The sequence below is a fragment of the Sturnira hondurensis genome, unplaced genomic scaffold, assembly GCF_014824575.4.
Source record: "Sturnira hondurensis isolate 20B ecotype Veracruz unplaced genomic scaffold, ASM1482457v3 Scaffold0012467, whole genome shotgun sequence".
Taxonomy (NCBI): Eukaryota; Metazoa; Chordata; class Mammalia; order Chiroptera; family Phyllostomidae; genus Sturnira; species Sturnira hondurensis.
In genome coordinates, this window is record NW_028085098.1 from 3,398,979 (window position 1) to 3,417,150 (window position 18,172).

Sequence of the window (18,172 nt, forward strand, 5' to 3'; positions counted from 1 at the left end):
TCCTTGAATCCATTTTTATTTGGTAAAGGACATTATAGTTTAAGTAAATTGTCCACATGAGGTGAAGTCATCTGAAATAATTTTTAAAGAACAATACCTTCACTGAGATATAGTTCATATTCCATATAATTTATATCCTTAAATTATACAATTCAGTGAATTTAAGCATATTTACAAAATTGTGCAATCATCAGTACAATCTATGTTAGAATATTTTTGTCACCCCCAAAAGAAACCTCATACCTATTAGCTGTCTTTTCCCATTACCTCCTCCCATAGAGCCGCAGCAAAATGCAGTAATGCATACCCACATTTTTGGCTCAAACTTTTAGGAAAAATATCTTTTATTTTAATATTTTAATTCAATTTTATTTATTTATATTTAGAAATAAAATCAATTATTGTATTCCAGGGTATTGTTTTTCATACAGATATCATTATTGCTTTCTAGAGTTACATTTTTAAGCCATAAGCACAAATAAAATAATTAAATACATTTATACAGATACAGAATTAGTACCACCCATGTATATTGCACATCCTTATTTTTGCCTCAAAAATTTGGACAAGAAGTGTACATTATACATGGCAAAATGCCGTAATTTTTTTTTCTGTCTGTGTGCATTTGCCCCTTCTGGACATTGCATATAAGTGAAGTCATACAATTTGTGGCCTTCTATAGCTGGTTACTTTTACTTAGTATGTTTTTAAAGTTCTTTTACTTAGTATGTTTTTAAAGTTATGTCACATATCAGTACTTCATTCCTTTTTATGGCCAAATGATATTATATTATATTAATATACCACATTTCATTTATTTATTCACCAGTTAATAAACATTTGCATTGTTTCTACTTTTGGTTATTATAAATAGTACTGCTATAAATACTTGTATAAAAATATTTCCGTAGACACATATTTTCATTTCTTTATACACAAAGGATCCTTAAATTTTTATAGAGAGGAGTGTCATGACACAACCTATGTTCTTGAAATAAAAGCTGCTGGAGGCAGAGGGACTGTTTTGAAGAGTAAGTGTCTTAAAGTCAAGAGAGAAGTTATGTAGATAATAAAAGAGAGGATATGAGAAAAGACAAATTTGATCTATAGCAATTTAAAGGAAGAAATAAGGGAAATACTGGTAAAAGCTGCAAAATTTCACAACTGGTTTGTCATGGGAATCATCAAATAAAACATGTGGTCCTGAGTCAAAGTCTTTTTTCAAAATTTCCTTTCTTTTCAGTGTTACATTATTTCACTCACTAATACTCTCTAAAACTTCAACTATTTGTATTTAATGAAACTATAGAGTCTCATGTGTTCACTGAGTTATTTTTCAGGGCAGTATTGTATAAGTTTAGATTTTGTGTTATATCATGTTTTAATTTCTGGTTATATTTATGAGTAATCTGAAATTCCTCTCTGATTTTGTTGAATTATACTGGCACTTTTTGTCTCCTATTATGATTATTTTATATAAATTAATGCTAAATATAAACCACCCAAAATGAGAGGTCATTCAACAAGTATCTTTTCATTATGTTCATGGATTTCCTTGATCAGGAATTCAGAACATAGCAAGAATGGTTTGTCTATGCTTTATGATGTCTGCAGTCTCATTCAGGAAGACTATGGCTGGGATGACTTGAATGTCTAGGGATTGCCATTATCTAGGAGTTTCTGAAGCTTAGGCTTGGTTGACTTGAAGGCTGGGCTCAGTTTGACTTGCCAACTTGAGGACATATGTGTAATTTCCCCAAATGCCTTAGACTTCTTCAGAACATGTCCCCTAGATTCTGAGACATACTCGACTCTCCAGAGGGAATCATTTAGAGAGTATTCCAGAACATTCAGGTGGAAGGTGAATGTTTATAATGGCCTAGTCTCAGAAATCACATGGTATCACTTCTGCTTAATCTATTAGTTAAAGCAGTCACAAGGCCACCCTACGTCAATGTGGAAGATGAAAAAATGTGCATTCATTTTTAAATACTGACCCATCAATCATAGAAATTCTTTGAGTACTTGCAAAGAAATTGTGCTTGCCAGCTGCAGCATGCAAAGTCAGCATGTCTATGGCTATTGCAGAATTTCTTGCACTGATGTGCTCTACATTTTCATCTGTAAAATCAATAATGATAAAATAAAAGTCTACCATGGATATGATTTTATAAATTAATGTAAATCAATTTTTACTAATATGAGTTTTACTGTTATTAAATATGCATTTATAAATGTTGACTATTTTCATATTCATTCATTCCATTAATATTTACTTTATTCCTATTACATGCCAAGCATTCTCTGAAAGCAGTGGTCTGCAAACTGCCCAGGGGCAGTTTGTGACCCAGGGGCCAAATATCGCTAGCTGCCAGCATCTGTGTGGCTTGTGAGCTGAAAATGTTTTTATGTATTATTTTATATTTTATATACTTAAAAATTCAAAAGAGGAATGATATTTGTGACACCTAAAAATTGTATGAAATTTAAATTTCAGTGTCCATAAGTACTTATTAGGGTATAGCCATGCTTATTTATTCACTTAGATATTGTCCATAACCATTTTTGCATCCCAATGGCAGAATTGAGCAGTTGTAACAAAGACCATGTGGCCCAAAAAAGCCTAAAATATTTATTTTTGCCCCATTACAGAAGATATTCAACAATACTTCTAGGGTATACAGTACTGATAAAACATACAGATAGCCTCACTTTTTTAAAATTGAATTTATTGGGGGTGACATTGTTTAATAAAAATTATATAGGTTTCAGGTATACAATTCTATAATATACCATCTGTATATTGTATTGTGTGTTCACGATCCCAAGTCAAGTCCCCTTCCGTCACTATTTACCTGCCTTTTATTCTCTTCTACCTCCCTTCACCCCTTTCCATCTGATAATTACCAGACTGTTGTCCATGTCTATGAGAGTTTTTTCTCTTAATCCCTTCACCTTTTTCACTCAGTCTGCTAAGCACCTTCCCCTATAAAAGCTGTCAGTCTGTTCTCTATCGTGAGCCTGTTTCTATTTATTTTGTTAGTGTACTTTGTTCATTAGATTCCATATATAAGTGGAAATCATATGGTACTTGTCTTTCTCTGACTGGTTTATTTCTCTTAGCATAATATTCTCCAGGTCTATCCATTCTGTCACAAAAGGTAAGATCTCATTCTCCTCTGCCTCCTCCTTTTTCTTCAGCTGAGTAGTATTCCATTGCATAAATGTACCACAGTTTTTTAGTACACTCATTTACTGATGGAAACTTGGGCTGCTTCTAAATCTTGGCTATTGTAGATAAAGCTGCAATCAACATAAAAGTGCATATATCATTCTAAATCAGTGTTTTGGCTTACTTCAGATATATTCCAAGAAGTGGGATCATTGAGTCATAAGGCAGCTCCATTTTTATTTTATTTTTTTAGGAAACTGTATACTGTTTTCCACAGTTGATGCACCAGCAGTGCCAGAGGTCTCCCTATTCTCCACATCTTCACAAACATCTGTTTGTTGAGTTGTTGATGATAGCCATTCTGAGAGGTGTAAGGTGATATAGCATTATGATTTTAATTTGCATTTTTCTGATACTTTGTGATGTTGAGCAACTTTTCATATATCTAGTGGCCATCTGTGTACCCTCTTTGGAGAAGTGTCTATTTGGGTCCTTTGCCCATTTTTTAAATTGGATTGTTTGTTCTCTTGGTGTTGAATTGTGTAAGTTGTATAACTTCTAGATATTAATCCTTATCAGATATATCTTTGGCAAGTACATTCTCCCATTCAGAGGATTGTCTTTTCATTTTCTTTATGGTTTCCTTTGATATGCAAAAACTTTTTAATTTGATGTAGTCCCATTTGTTTATTTATTTTTATCCCTTGGCCAAGGATATATGGGTATATAAGAAAAAATACTGCTATAAGAAATGTCTGAGATTTTACTGCCTATATTTTCTTTTAATATTTTTATGGTTTTCAGTCTAAGATTTCTTTTAATATTTTTATGGTTTTCAGTCTAAGATTTAAGTCTTTAATCCATTTGAGTTTATTATTTTGTATAGTGCAAAAAGGTGGTCTAGTTTTCTTTCTCTCTTTTTTTGCATGCATTTGTTCAATTTTCTCAACACCACTCATTGAATAGACTCTCTTTACCCTATTGTATCTTTTTGCCCCCTTTGTCAAATATTAATTGACCATGTAGGCATGGGTTTGTTTCTTGGCTCTGTATTCTTTTCCATCAATTTATATGCTCGTTTTTATGTCAGTACCATGCTGTTTTTATTACTATGTCCTTGTAGTATAGTTTGATATCAAGTGGCATGATTCCTTCAACTTAGTTCTTCTTTTTAAAGGTCTCTGTGACTATTTGGGGTCTTTTGTGGTTCCATATAAGTTTTTGGACTATTTTTTCTAGGTCTGTGAAATATGCCATTGGTATCCTGCTAAGAATTGCACTGAAACTATAGGTTGTTTGGGTAGTATGAACATTTTAATCATATCAATTATTTCTATCTATGAGCATGATTTTTGTTTCCACTTATTTGTATCTTCTTCAATGTCTTTCTTCCAGATATCAACACTTTCTGAAACTTATAACTTGCTGAGGAAATTGGACAATGCATATACTAGATATAAATAAAATATCTAGTGTGCTAAAAAGTGCTTAGGTGGAAAAGAAGGCAGATGACAGTGATATGTAACCTCAAGACAGGATGCCATGGACAATCTCATTTTGAGGGCGAGTTTTCTGTGAAGACATGAAGAAGATAACTTTGGAAAGAGCCCCCCAGGGACATGAAATAAAGAGTCAGTGCAAAGGATTCCAATGTGGCTGGAAGTAAAATGAAGATAAGTAATGGGAGATGAAGTCAGATAGATGAAGTTAGGTAAAGATGGGGGGGTCTGTTGGAAGATTTAGGCTTTTGTAGGTCACAGTAAACAAGCACACTTTCATTTGCAAGGTCCAGTTTTTTAGCACAAAAGTGATCTCATCTGAATGATGTTTTAATAAAATCACTCTGGGAGCAAATATGTTCCCTTCTCATTGTAGTCTATTATGATCATCTCTCCTTGTTTCTTTTTATTTGAGATAGATGGATTCACATTTGCCTATGTCTTTATTTTTTAGTGTTACTTAACCATTTTGCTTTAAGTATGTCTCTTGTATGTTGTATGTCATTGATTTCTAAGTAATTTTTAGGCATGCTAGAGATCTACCTAAAGTTTTTACAAGTGCTGTTCCAGTTATTTCACTTGGCCTAACTTTTTATCGTATATATTTTCTTTAAAATACTTGTTTTATTTGTGAATTTCAAAAAAAAAAATATGTTTACCCAGTTAGTGAGTTGGCAGGTAAGAATTTATTCTCCTTTTGGAGTTTGAAGTGCCCCTATGAAGAAAAGAGAACTCCCTTTTCTTCATAGAAGATTACATTATTGTTACCAACTATTTGCTGCTCCTTCCAGAAAGAGTGTTGCTCCATCCCATATTGATATAATAACCAGGTGATATTCACCAGTGCCAAGCAGAATATCTAAGAGCTATCTCACGTGTCCCCCATTGATCTTCTCCCTCTGTCATGGGCCTGGCCTTTCCAGATCAGAGGCTGTTTTTCAGCTTGGATGCCAGAGTAAAGCATCAAAGTTTGTCCCACAATGCTGCACAAAAAAGAAAAGCTTTGTTGTATAAGCCACCAAGAAGTCTGGGCTGTTAGATACTACAGCATAACTAGCCTAAACTAGTACAGGAATTAACACTAGAATCAGATAAGAATAATCATGCCCATTTACCATAATCATAAAGCAAGCCTGTGGGTCTACAAGTTCCTTACTTTCCATGGCTCCTTTTCGACCATTCCTTCCCGATTCTGTGTATGTTTTAAATTCCTATTACATCACACTATTCAATTATTGCCATTTAATTATGTATTTTCCATTTCCACTATTTCAAATGAGGTTTATTTAACTAAGTATGTCCTTCTTTTATAACATGCTTTGGGATAGAGTTAAAAATTTCCTCAAAACTCCCTTTTAAATCAAAATTTTAAAATAAAAGCTATATATTAAAATTAGTTTATTTCTATTTTCATGTAAAAGTTCTAATNAAATATGCATTTATAAACATTGACTATTTTCACATTCATTCATTCCATTAATATTTACTTTATTCCTATTACATGCCAAGCATTCTCTGAAAGCAGTGGTCTGCAAACTGCCCAGGGGCAGTTTGTGACCCAGGGGCCAAATATCGCTAGCTGCCAGCATCTGTGTGGCTTGTGAGCTGAAAATGTTTTTATGTATTATTTTATATTTTATATACTTAAAAATTCAAAAGAAGAATGATATTTGTGACACCTAAATATCAAATTCCTATTGCATCACACTATTCAATTATTGCCATTTAATTATGTATTTTCCATTTCCACTATTTCAAATGAGGTTTATTTAACTAAGTATGTCCTTTTTTTATAACATGCTTTGGGATAGAGTTAAAAATTTCCTCAAAACTCCCTTTTAAATCAAAATTTAAAAATAAAAGCTATATATTAAAATTAGTTTATTTCTATTTTCATGTAAAAGTTCTAATTTTAGGGTAGTTTTGAAATTCTGTTAATATTTCCTTTAGATTAACAAGTGATTTTTCTGATTTCCTTCTTGGATTATTCTACTCTGTCGACAACCCATTTATCTCTGCAATAAATACTCTAATAAACTTGAAGGCTTGTTTTTCTTTTTTTAGTCTTATTTCTTCTATTACAGTTGTCCCAATTTTTCCCCCTTTGCCCTCTTTCATTCTGCCCCAACCCTTTGGTCCCACAACCCATCCCTTCCCTGTTGTCCATGTCCATGGGTCATTCATACGTGTTCTTTGACTACTCCCTTTCTTTTATAAGACAAGAAAATCTATACAAAAGTTTCTTCCTTTATATAAAGGTAAAAATGATTGTTGGTCTCTGCAATCATTCCTTGAGCTGTAATTTCTCCCTGGCCTCATGTGGATATACAGATTTCTCAGTTTCTCTTAGAAAACCCCTACAAAATAATTCTACCACTTTTCTTTTCAGAATGGCTGATGCACTGTGGATTCCTGGTTCCAGGCAGCTTTAAGAAAATGCTATTTGGTAGGTCTTAATCTTCCTTTTCTGCTCATACCTCAGAATCTTTCAAGGCTTTTATGCTGCGTGCCCCATTGGAAAACAGCTAAGGTGATAGTGGACCAAATGTCTTCAACCCTAAATTTCCAGAGAAAGAGATTTGTGAAAGTCTCAATAATAAGTCAAGTCTGGAGGTGCAGACAGATGGATAGTCAGTGCAAGAAATGTTATGTGACAGAGAAAGAAGAGAAATGGTGAGACAGAAATAGCATTCCAGTTCTTGCAGGAAAGTAGCATTTGGGCTGCCACTTTAACTTGGATGCCAGGCCTAGTCTTGAAAGAAAACAGAATATAGCACAGCAAAACTAAACAGAGCAATTCATTTGACTGGTCGTCAATGATGGGTTGAGAAGTTGGAGAATGTAATACAATTACTGCAAATAAGGCACAGTATGCACACATGTTTGTACAGGAATAAGAACTGAACTGAATTATATATACCTAAGAATCAGTTTTCTAGGTTTGCTATAACAAAGTAAATTAACAGAGTACCTTAAAAGAACAAAAATTAATTATCTCGAACTTCTGGGGACTAGAAGTCCAAAATCAGTACATCAACAGGAATGGTTATTCCTGGATGGAGGTTCTGAGGGGATCTGGCCAATACTTCTCTCCTAGCTTCTGGTGGCTGCTGGCAAACATGGCATTCCTTGGCTTGCCAGTGATGTAGCATTGCAGCCTCTGCCTTTGTCTTCACATGGCATTCTCCTCTCTATGAATGCTTGTGTCCAAATTTCTCTTATAATGATTCATTTTATTGAAGTAAGGCCACCTTATTTCAACATGACCTCATCTTAACTTGATTATATTTGCAAAGACCATAATCCCCAATAAAGTCACAGATACCAGGGGTTAGAACTTGAACATATGTTTTGGGGAAATACAATTTAAACTACAGTACCAACGAATGGATATAGAGCAAGGCAGGCAGTAGTTTTCTCAAATTCTTTAAAATCTCTTCTGTACAATAATAATTGACCATAATCTGTGGGGCCAAAGTGAATTCACACATGGGGTTTATCTCTAAATGTTCATGGAGGAAGAGTGAAAAAAGACCAGAAAATGGTAGGAAAGCCTATAAAGCGTACTAGAAACTCTTAGAATAAATGGAGTATAAAATGAAAAAAAATTAACACTGTGGTAATGAGTTTTGGCGGTGGAGTGCATGGTTGTCCTTGATTTGGAACTATTCTTTGCATGTACATCTTGCCATGTCTTTGTAAATAGTGTATATTTTCCATCCTGTTGACTTGGGCTATTGTCCTGTGTGTGTTATTAAGCCAATGGAATAGGGATGAAGTGATCATGTGTCAATTCAAACTCATATGAGGCCTTGAGTGTTTTTCTTTCCCTCTCAAGCCCATGTCATTGACACAAAAAGAAGTCTACTGGTACAAGGTGAATAAAAAACACATTATTTAGAGCTGCATCAGCTTCTTCACAAACCTGTAGGGAAAAGCTGGGCTCTCCTGATTCCATAGCCTAAAGCAGAGTTGTCTATAAGCTGAAGATTTTCCATGAATATCTGGGAGAATAAAAAAACTATTGTTTTAAGACACTGAGTTTTGGGATGCTTTAATAAGTAGCATTTTCAAGGCAACAACTACATGATTCAATAACCATGGCATAAAAGCCCAGGAGTATTTTTTTTCAGTTTCTAGAATGCTTACAATTATGTTTAAAGGATTAATACAAATAAGACAATCTAATACTTATACAAGAATCTACTGATGGAGGACTCAAGAGTTAATAGTTCTCACAGTTGTGGTAGAAGGTCAATATTCATGAACAAAATTGTAGGAAAGAACGAAAATTAGTAGGATATGTTTAGTTGAAAAGAGTGCTGAAAATTAAAAACTAAGAAAAAAAGGCTGAAGTGTGTTTTTTTAAATTCTCACCCAAGGATATGTCTATTGATTTTAGAGAGAGAGAAAAGGGAGAAAAAGAGAGAGAAAGGGAAACATTGATGTGAGAGAGAAACATCAGTCTTCTGTATACATCCCTATTGGGGATCAAACCCACAACCTAGTTATCTGCCCTGACCAAGAATCAAACCTGCAACATTTTGGTAGGGGATGATGCTCCAACCAACTGAACAACTTGGCCAGGGCTGAAATTTCTTTTCCTTTCCTTTTCTTTTTTATTTTCTTTTCTCTTCTCTTTCCCCTCCCTTCCCCTCCCCCTCCCCTCCCCTCTCCTTCCTCCTTTCCTTTCCTTTCCTTTCCTTTCCTTTCCTTTCCTTTCCTTTCCTTTCCTTTCCTTTCCTTTCCTTTCCTTTCCTCACTCTTTCTTTCTTTTTTCTCCTCCCTTCCTTCCTCCCTCCCTCCCTCCTTCCCTCTCTTCCTTCCTTCCTTCCTTCCTTCCTTCCTTCCTTCCTTCCTTCCTTCCTTCCTTCCTTCCTTTTTCTCTTCTTTCTCTTTCTTTCAATGCCTATCTTTGTTGTCTTGAGATACTACAACAAAGTACCATAGATTGGGTGGTTTAAACAATGGAAATTTTTTCCTCACAGTCCTGGAGGCTGAAAAGCCCAGGATCAAGGTGTAGGCAGGGTTTGGTTTCCGGTGAGGATTTTCTTCTTTGCTTGCAGATGGTGGCCTTCTTGCTGCATCCTCACATGACAAAGAAAGATGCATTTCTTTATGTTTTAAATAAACTTTATTGATTATACTATTATAGTTGTTCCATTCCCCCTTTCCCTCCACCCTGTACACCCCCTCCCACCCATAGTCCCCCCTCTAGTTCATGTCCATGGGTCATACACATAAGTTCTTTGGCTTCCCCATTTCCTATACAATTCCTAACCCCCCCCCCCCCCTGTCTATTTTATACCTACCACTTATGGTACTAATTGTCTGTACCTTTCCCCTCTCTCCCCCTTTCACTCCCCCGCTGATAACCCTACATGTGATCTCTATTTCTATGATTCTGTTCCTGTTCTAGTTGTTTGTTTAGTTTCACTTTGTTTTTGTTTTTTTAAGTTCAGTTGTTAATAGCTGTGAGTTTGTTGTCATTTTACTGAGTATATTTTTATCTTTTTCTTAGATAAGTCCCTTTAACATTTCACATAATAAGGGGTTGGTGATGATGAACTCCTTTAACTTGACCTTATCTGGGAAGTACTTTATCTGTCCTTCCATTCTAAATGAAAGCTTTGCTGGATAGAGCAATCTTGGATGTAGGTCCTTGCCTTTCATGACTTCAAATACTTCTTTCCATCTCCTTCTTGCCTGACAGGTTTCTGTTGAGAAAAAAGCCGATAGTCTTTTGGGACCTCCTTTGGAGTTAACTGACTCCTTATCTCTTGCTGCTTCTAGGATTCTCTTCATTATTATCTTGGGTAATGTAATTGTGATGTGCCTTGGTGTGGGCTTCCTTGAGTCCAGCTTCTCTGGGACTCTTAGAGCTTCCTGGACTTCCTGAAAGTCTATTTTCTTCACCAGATTGGAGTAGTTCTCCTTCATTTTTTTCATAAGTTTTCCATTTCTTGCTCTTCCTCTTCTCCTTCTGGCACCCCTATGATTTAGATATTGGAAGGTTTAAAGTTGTCCTGGAGGTTCCTAAGCCTCTCCTCATATTTTTGAGTTCTTGTTTCTTCATTTTGCTCTGGTTGAATGTTTCTTTCTTCCTTCTGCTCCAAACTGTTGATTTGAGTCCTGGTTTCCTCCCCATCACTGTTGGTTCTCTGTACATTTTTCTTTATTTCATTTTTCATAGCCTTCATTTTTTTCTCTAATTTGCAACAATATTCAACCAGTTCTGTGAGCTTCTGTGATTACCAGTGTTTTGAACTGTGCAGCTAAGTTGGCTATCTCTTTGTTGCTTAGTTGTATTTTTTCTGGAGCTTTGATCTCTTATTTCATTTGGGCCATGTTTTTGGTCACAGTGCACCTGTTACATGGCAAGTGGCAGAGCCTTAGGTGTCCACCGGGGTGGGGGGCAGTCCAGGTCTCACTTCACTGTGTTATGACACTGTACATGGGGGAAGAGTCCTAGAGAAAACAGTGCCACTTGCTCAGCTTGCTGCCAGTTTTCAGTCACTTCCCCGCTACCCACAATCAAATTGGGCCCTTCTGGTGCTGATTCCTGGGTGGGCGAGTTTGTGTATGTTCTAAGACCCTGTGGGTCTCTCCAACAAACTCTCCTGAGAGGCTGGGAGTTTCTCCCACTGCTGCCTCAACCCCCACAGGTGTTTTCAATCAGAGGTTTGAGGCTTTATTTCCTCTCCCTGGAACCCTGGGTTGCAGAATCTGTCTTCCTCCCCAGTTGTTTCTCCTGGTTTATCTGCATGCAAATGTGGGACAGCCCTGTCCACTAGCCACTGCTTTGCCTGCCCTGGACTTCCAGCCACCTCTTTGCCATGAGTCCTCTCTGCTCGGCTGCCCATCTCTGTCCCTCCTTTTGGTCTGGATGAATGTTTCTTCTTTAACCCCTTGGTTGTCAGACTTCCATACAGTTCATTTTTTTGTCAGTTCTGGTTGTTTTTTTTTTGTCTTTAAATTGGTTGTTGTCCTTCTTTTGGTTGTGCAGAGGCATAGTGTGTCTATCTATGCCTCCATCTTGACCAGAACTCCTGAGAAAGATACGTTTCTGGTATCCTTCTTTTTAAGGATACAAGTTCTATGGGATCAAGACTCCACCCTTTTGACATTAGCCTCAGTCACCTTCTTAAAAACCCTATCTTCAACACAGTGATGAGGGGAGTAGGCTTCAACCCATAAATTTTAGGGGGAACATGGTTCAGTTCATAAGGATACTTTAGTTAGGGCTCAGTGGTTCTGGATTATTAAATAATAGAGCTTAGAAGATAAATAATTAACAGTAATAATAATAGTTTCTTACATAGACATAGTTCATATTTTTCACTACTTTTCTTCCACAGTAGCTAATATTTTGTACCACAGTAGCAAACAGTTACTGCCATTATTATATAAAGGAAGAAGCCAAAATATTTTATAAATGATGGAAATAGGTGTCTTTCTTAAAGTGTAAGAATCATGATGATCCAAGGGCAGAAAGCTAGAAAGCCTGAGTACTCATCCCCAATATATATATTTTTATAATGATGAAAAAAATCAGAGAATTTAAAATCAGAGAATATAAAGTTGGGACTTAAAATTATGTACACCACATTAGATTTAAAGAAGTCCCTCATTTCCCAAGTCATCTAAATTAATCCATCATTTTAGGGATAAAGATACTGAGGGGTAAATAATTGGGTGGCTTGTGCTAAGTCACATGTATTTAAAATTTGGCTGCATCTTCTGTAACACAGAACTTCTAACTCAGACATCTTAAGCAGATACAAATGTAGCAATAACTATCCCCAAACTATTAATTTCACTTGTAAATTAGAAATGATGAAAGAGCATCAACTGAAGATTAGCAATGAGCTCACATTTTAATGGAGACTGGGAGGTTAACAAATGCTGGAATAAATATATAATGAAGTGCTGTGGGCATATAGAAGTGAGAATAACCTAATTATAACTAATTAAAATCTGATCACATCCACGTTTCTTCTGAAATTAAAGTCACTAACTATAATGTATTCAGTGAATATTGTCCATTCACTTTTATGTACATTCGAGATCTCTTCTGCCTGAGAAAAACTTAAGTGTGAAAAATAGAAAAAAAAAAACCCGGAAGAAACAAGTTTCAAGAATAAAAAAAACCTTCACATGGAATATTCTTTCCTAATTTATAATTTTAGCCAAATTAAATATTTCGTACATTTAAATCCATATAATTTTCACCCTTACAATCACACTTAGGAGGTTATTGCACAATGTTCCCCTGTAAAAAAGGAAACAATACAGAGACAACAGACATATGAGGCAATAAAAAGGGGCCATGACAGACAAAGTAATGAGTGGAAGCCCCAGAATCAGGAAAAGACAAGTAATTCCCAGAACAACAGGCCTAGAAAAGACATTTGGATTGGAGCTCTGGGACAAAGATCAAAAGGAAAAAGGAAATGGAAAAAAATAAGTAACTGTTAGATAACCTAATGTGATATGCCACTTAAAGTAAAGAGAACTAGAAGTATGTGATAAATCTGATAAAATGTTTGGAAGAGCATAGGTACATAGATAATTATGTCTGGTAGAATAATGGCAATTAGGCAATTATTAATTCCAGGAAAAATAAAAACATTAAAAAAGAACTTGTAATTATAATACAACAATTGGCTTAATGACTGCTATTTACTTTGGTAGAATAAAATCTGTTTCAATATTCAATGAAACAGATAACATTGATTAATTGTAAATGTCATAACTCTATTAAGAGTATGGGGAAAATGGCTTTAAAGTACCTTAGTAATTATCTATTACTGCATAAGAAATTACCCCGAAACATGATCCACACTTTCTGTGGATCAAAAATTACAAGGGAACTTAGCTGGATGGCTCTAGCCTGGGTATTTCATGAAATAATAGTGCTGATGTTGGCTGGGTCTGCAGCCATATGAAGACTTGGCTGGGGCTCTAAGCTCACTCACATGGCAGCTGGCAGGAAGCTCCAGTTCCTCACCATGTGGGGCTCTTCTCCCAACATGGCATTTAGTTTTTCCTAAATCAAGTGACGAGAGAGAGATAGACAGAGAGAGAGAGAGAGAGAGAGAGAGAGAGAGAGAGAGGAGACCATGATAAAAGCTAAAATGCATTGTTATGACCTGATCTCCAAAGTCAAACATTATCCCTTCTGCTTTATTCTATTTGTCAGAAGCAAGTTCTGAATTCCAACCCACAGTCAAGAGGAAAAAAAATTAAGCAAAAAAAACTATCAGAAAATCTATAAACATATTTTTAATTTAGATAAGAATTTTATTAATTACAAAAAATGCCAAAAGATAAACTAAATTTCAATAATCAAAAATAGTATAAGCATTTAAAGTATAAAGGTAAGTATTATTAAAACACAGCTAAAAGAGGTACAAGTGTTTAGCTTTGGGGAAGAGAATTGAAGAGATATGGAAGGGAGAGGTATGGAACTGTTTTCTAAATTATTACCTTTATAGCCCCTTTATACATTTTATTAATTTTTTTAAATTAAAAGTAAAGAAAGAAAATGAAAATGAAAAATAGAAAAGAACTTTTTGCCTTGTATTATATTGTTATTTAATACCATGTTTATTTACCATTTAAGGCTTCCTTGTATAACACTAGTATTATTTGTTCTATGCTTTAAGAATCACAGACCTAAAGAAAGAAAAACACGTTAATGAGATTATTCTCCCTTACTTATTTTCCTGAAAGGAAGGGAAGAAAATGGAAGGAAAGGAAAAATAAGAGAAGATAAGAAAGAGAGAAAAGAGAAGAAAGTAGTTATAGTCCCCTTCAAAGTCACCATATCTGACAGCCCTTTTGTATTTTGTGAAATAAGAAAGTATTAAATTTAAAAATAATCATTATAAATAAACTATCAAGGAGTTTGATTAATATTTGTTGAATGAATTAATGAATTTCTAAAGAGCTTGACACGTCAATGTTGTTAGTTCTCCAATATTATTGATTTTCCCACAAAAACAGTAGAGTAGTCCTTCCTCAAGCCTTACCCTCCACCTTTGCCTTCTGTGGTTTGAGTTATCTGAGGTTAACCAGTGTCTAAAGATAATAAGTGCAAAATTATAAGCTTAAACATTTTATAAGTTTTAAATTGAGCACTGTTCTGACTATTGTGATGAAATCTCACAAGTGCTGCTTTATCCTGCCCTTGTTCAGTATGTCCATGCTTTGTATGCTCCCAGCCCATCTTGATGATCAGATCCACTGTCCTGGTATCCGAGTGTTTGAGTTCAAGTAATCTTTATTTTACTAATAATGGCCCCAAAGCTCAAGAGTAGTAAGGCTGGCAATTCAAAAATACTGAAGAAAAGCCATAGAGTACTTTCTTTAAGTAAAAATGTGAAGGTTCTGGAGTTAAAAAAAAATAGTGCATGCCAAGTTTGCTTAGATCTATTATAGTAAGAATGAATCTTCTACTTGTTGGGAAAAAAAAAGAAATTCATGCTAGTTTCACTGTCACACCTCATACTGCAAAAGTCATAGTCGCAGTATGTGATAAGTACTTAGTTAAGATGGATAAGGCATTAAATTTGCAGGGGAAAGACATGGACAGAAAACATGCTCCAACTGATGGCAATGTGATGCACCAGAAAGTATTGAGCCTGTATGAAGACTATAGCAAGGGAGTCCCTGTAAGGAGTGATACTGAGCCATTTGCTGCAAGAAAGTAGTGGTTACACAGATTCTGGAACAGGTTTGGCATTTTATCATCTCACATCATCACAGGAAGAAGAATGGTTAGTATCACATTCACACAACTTTTCTTACAGTATATTGCTATAATTGTTCTATTTTACTATTAGTTATTATTGTTAAATTCTTACTGTCCCTAAATTACAGATTGAATTTTATCATAGAAATGTATACAGAGGGTGAGGCAAAAGTAGGTTTACAGTTGAGAGTATGTGAAACACAGTCTATTCTTATTACTTTTAATTATTATATTATTTGCCATAAAAATAACTGTAAATCTATTTTTCCCTGCCCTCCATAAAAAAAACACATTGTGTATACAGGGTTTGGTACTATCCTTGGTTTCAGGCATCCCACTGGGGTGTTAGACCATATCCTCATGAGCTGTGGGGAGTACTGTAGATTAAAGTAATTCCTATATTCCAAGAGAAAATCTTAATCTTCAAGCTTTATCATTTTATTTCTATTTACATACATATTTATCTTTGTCTCCATGGCACCAAATGTTGCTTAGGTTGCATAATTTTTGAAAAGGCATCTCTCCAATGTTGTTAGGCTATTCTCTAGAGTAGGTAACCATCATTCTTGCTCGAAGCTGCACCCGAGTGGGCTTGTCTCTCCCAGCCTTGTGTGCTTATTCTATTTGTGATCTTCCTTCTCTCCTACACCTATGGCGAGTCAGGGAACCCACACAGAACTGTGCTTTTTTGTTTCTCTCTCCTGTGTGGGCCACAGCACTGTGCATTTGTTCAGTCTCCCACACCACAATGTGCATTTTTTTTCTTTTTTCTTTTGTATCAGTGAAGATGTACATTTAGCACTGAGTGGCAGCAGTGACCTAAATTAAATGACTAGGAAGTTTCATTTTTTTCTCATGTAAAAAGGGGTTAAGAAATCGGTTGTATTTATTTCCTGTTTTCTTTCCATACAGCCCTCTTTGAATGTAGCTTCGATGCTCATCATTGTACCTCAGTGTTTCAGCCTGGCTGCTCTGCTTCTGCTATTGCTTCCATATTCCTGCCAGAAACAGGTGATTCAGGGCAACATATGTGAGCTAGCTAAGTCTCTCCAACATTAGTTTTCTCAGAAGTCCTAACTTGTGACTTTCATTTATGTCTCTTGACTAAAATGATGTTATTTGACCTCTCCTCAGTGGAAGGAAGGCTGGGAAATAGGAAGGTTTTTTTCTTTTGGTTTTGATTTTTCTTTCTTTGTTTTTAACCTGGTCACATTGCTCCAATGTTATGCCGAGACCTAAAGAATCACCAGCTGAACCAAGCCCATATTGCTGTGTCAGAATGATGAATGGTGGTTGTTTTAAGCCACTAAATTTTGGGATGGATTATAATGCATCAAAAGCTAATTGGTACAGCTGCACCAAATACAATTAGGGCTATATTAAAAAGGGAGAAATATATTAGGCATCCAGCTGTGTTTGTCACAGGGTGAACCAATATTTCCCATCTCTATGGTTTCCTGGGGGGTACAAAGGAAATGATGTCTTTTTTAATAGATTTTTTCATAAGTTTAGTAAACATGATGATCATTATCAACTCATTTAAAAATAGAAGTGAGAGATTCATATTGAGTGACCATGTAGCAAGTTAGCTGAGGGCAGATGAATATGCCAGAGCCCTGTTTTTCTCCCAGTTTCTTACTTAGAGGAACATCACCTGCCATCATGATGGTTTGGGCCACCATCAGGTTTAAGTGCTTTTATTTTTAGAAACATATCTTTAAATTTATGCCCAGGTAGGACTGATGGTTAGATGGGAAGACAAAGAAATGCTGATTCAGAGAACAAGAGATACATAAAAATTCCATTAATAGAATTCTCAGTAGATTTGTTGGCTACAATCATGTTATCTATTTCTCATAGAGCATGGGAATATTCCATGATGTTGCAAAAACCAAAGCTAAAAAGGAATAATATAAACAGGGACCCTTATATGCAACCTGGCATATTATTTATTGAAATAATGATCAGCTATAATTCCACAGTGCATTTTAGAAAGAAATACTTCTAAATATATGTCAGAAACCTTCCCTTGCATTTACTCCTTTTGGAACACAAAAAAAATATAAAAATAAAACATTAAATTTTTAATGCAAAATGCAGGAATCCCTTATATCATATCATACAAATTAGTATTTTATCTATACTTTGAATGCTATGATATGAAATTATAGTTCACACTAGTTTTATATATATTCATTACCAAAACTATGATATATCTTTGATAAGTAACTTAGAGTAAGTTAGTATGTCTTAGTAAATAAGGTAATTTAAAAATAATACTTCACATATGATACATAATCATCAAATATTTCAAATGCAATATATATGTTTATGGGTATATATGTGTACATATGTATTAAGAACACATGTGAGATATAGACTATTTGATGTAAGTAAATGACCTCACCATCTTCCAAGGAACGGAGTGAATAGCCAGTGGAATCCCAGCTTATATGAAGTTTGAAGGCAAGAAATTGCAGAGGGCGTTGAAAAACAGAGTGAGGAGAGTGTGCTGGGAAGGTAAGGTCCCTGGGATCTGTGCTTTGGCCCCCTTGACTGGCACCTGCAGCAGGATGTGGGAGGAGAGTTAGAGCACCAGCTCCCTCCCCTACCAGAGTAGGGAGGGCAGACCAGCACTAGGAGGGACCTGGGTACTGGAAGTCGCTGGCAGAAGTGGAGACAAAGTGGGAGACACACAGAGGTGGCGCATATCCATGGGGGCTGTGGATGCTGGCACCACAGAGA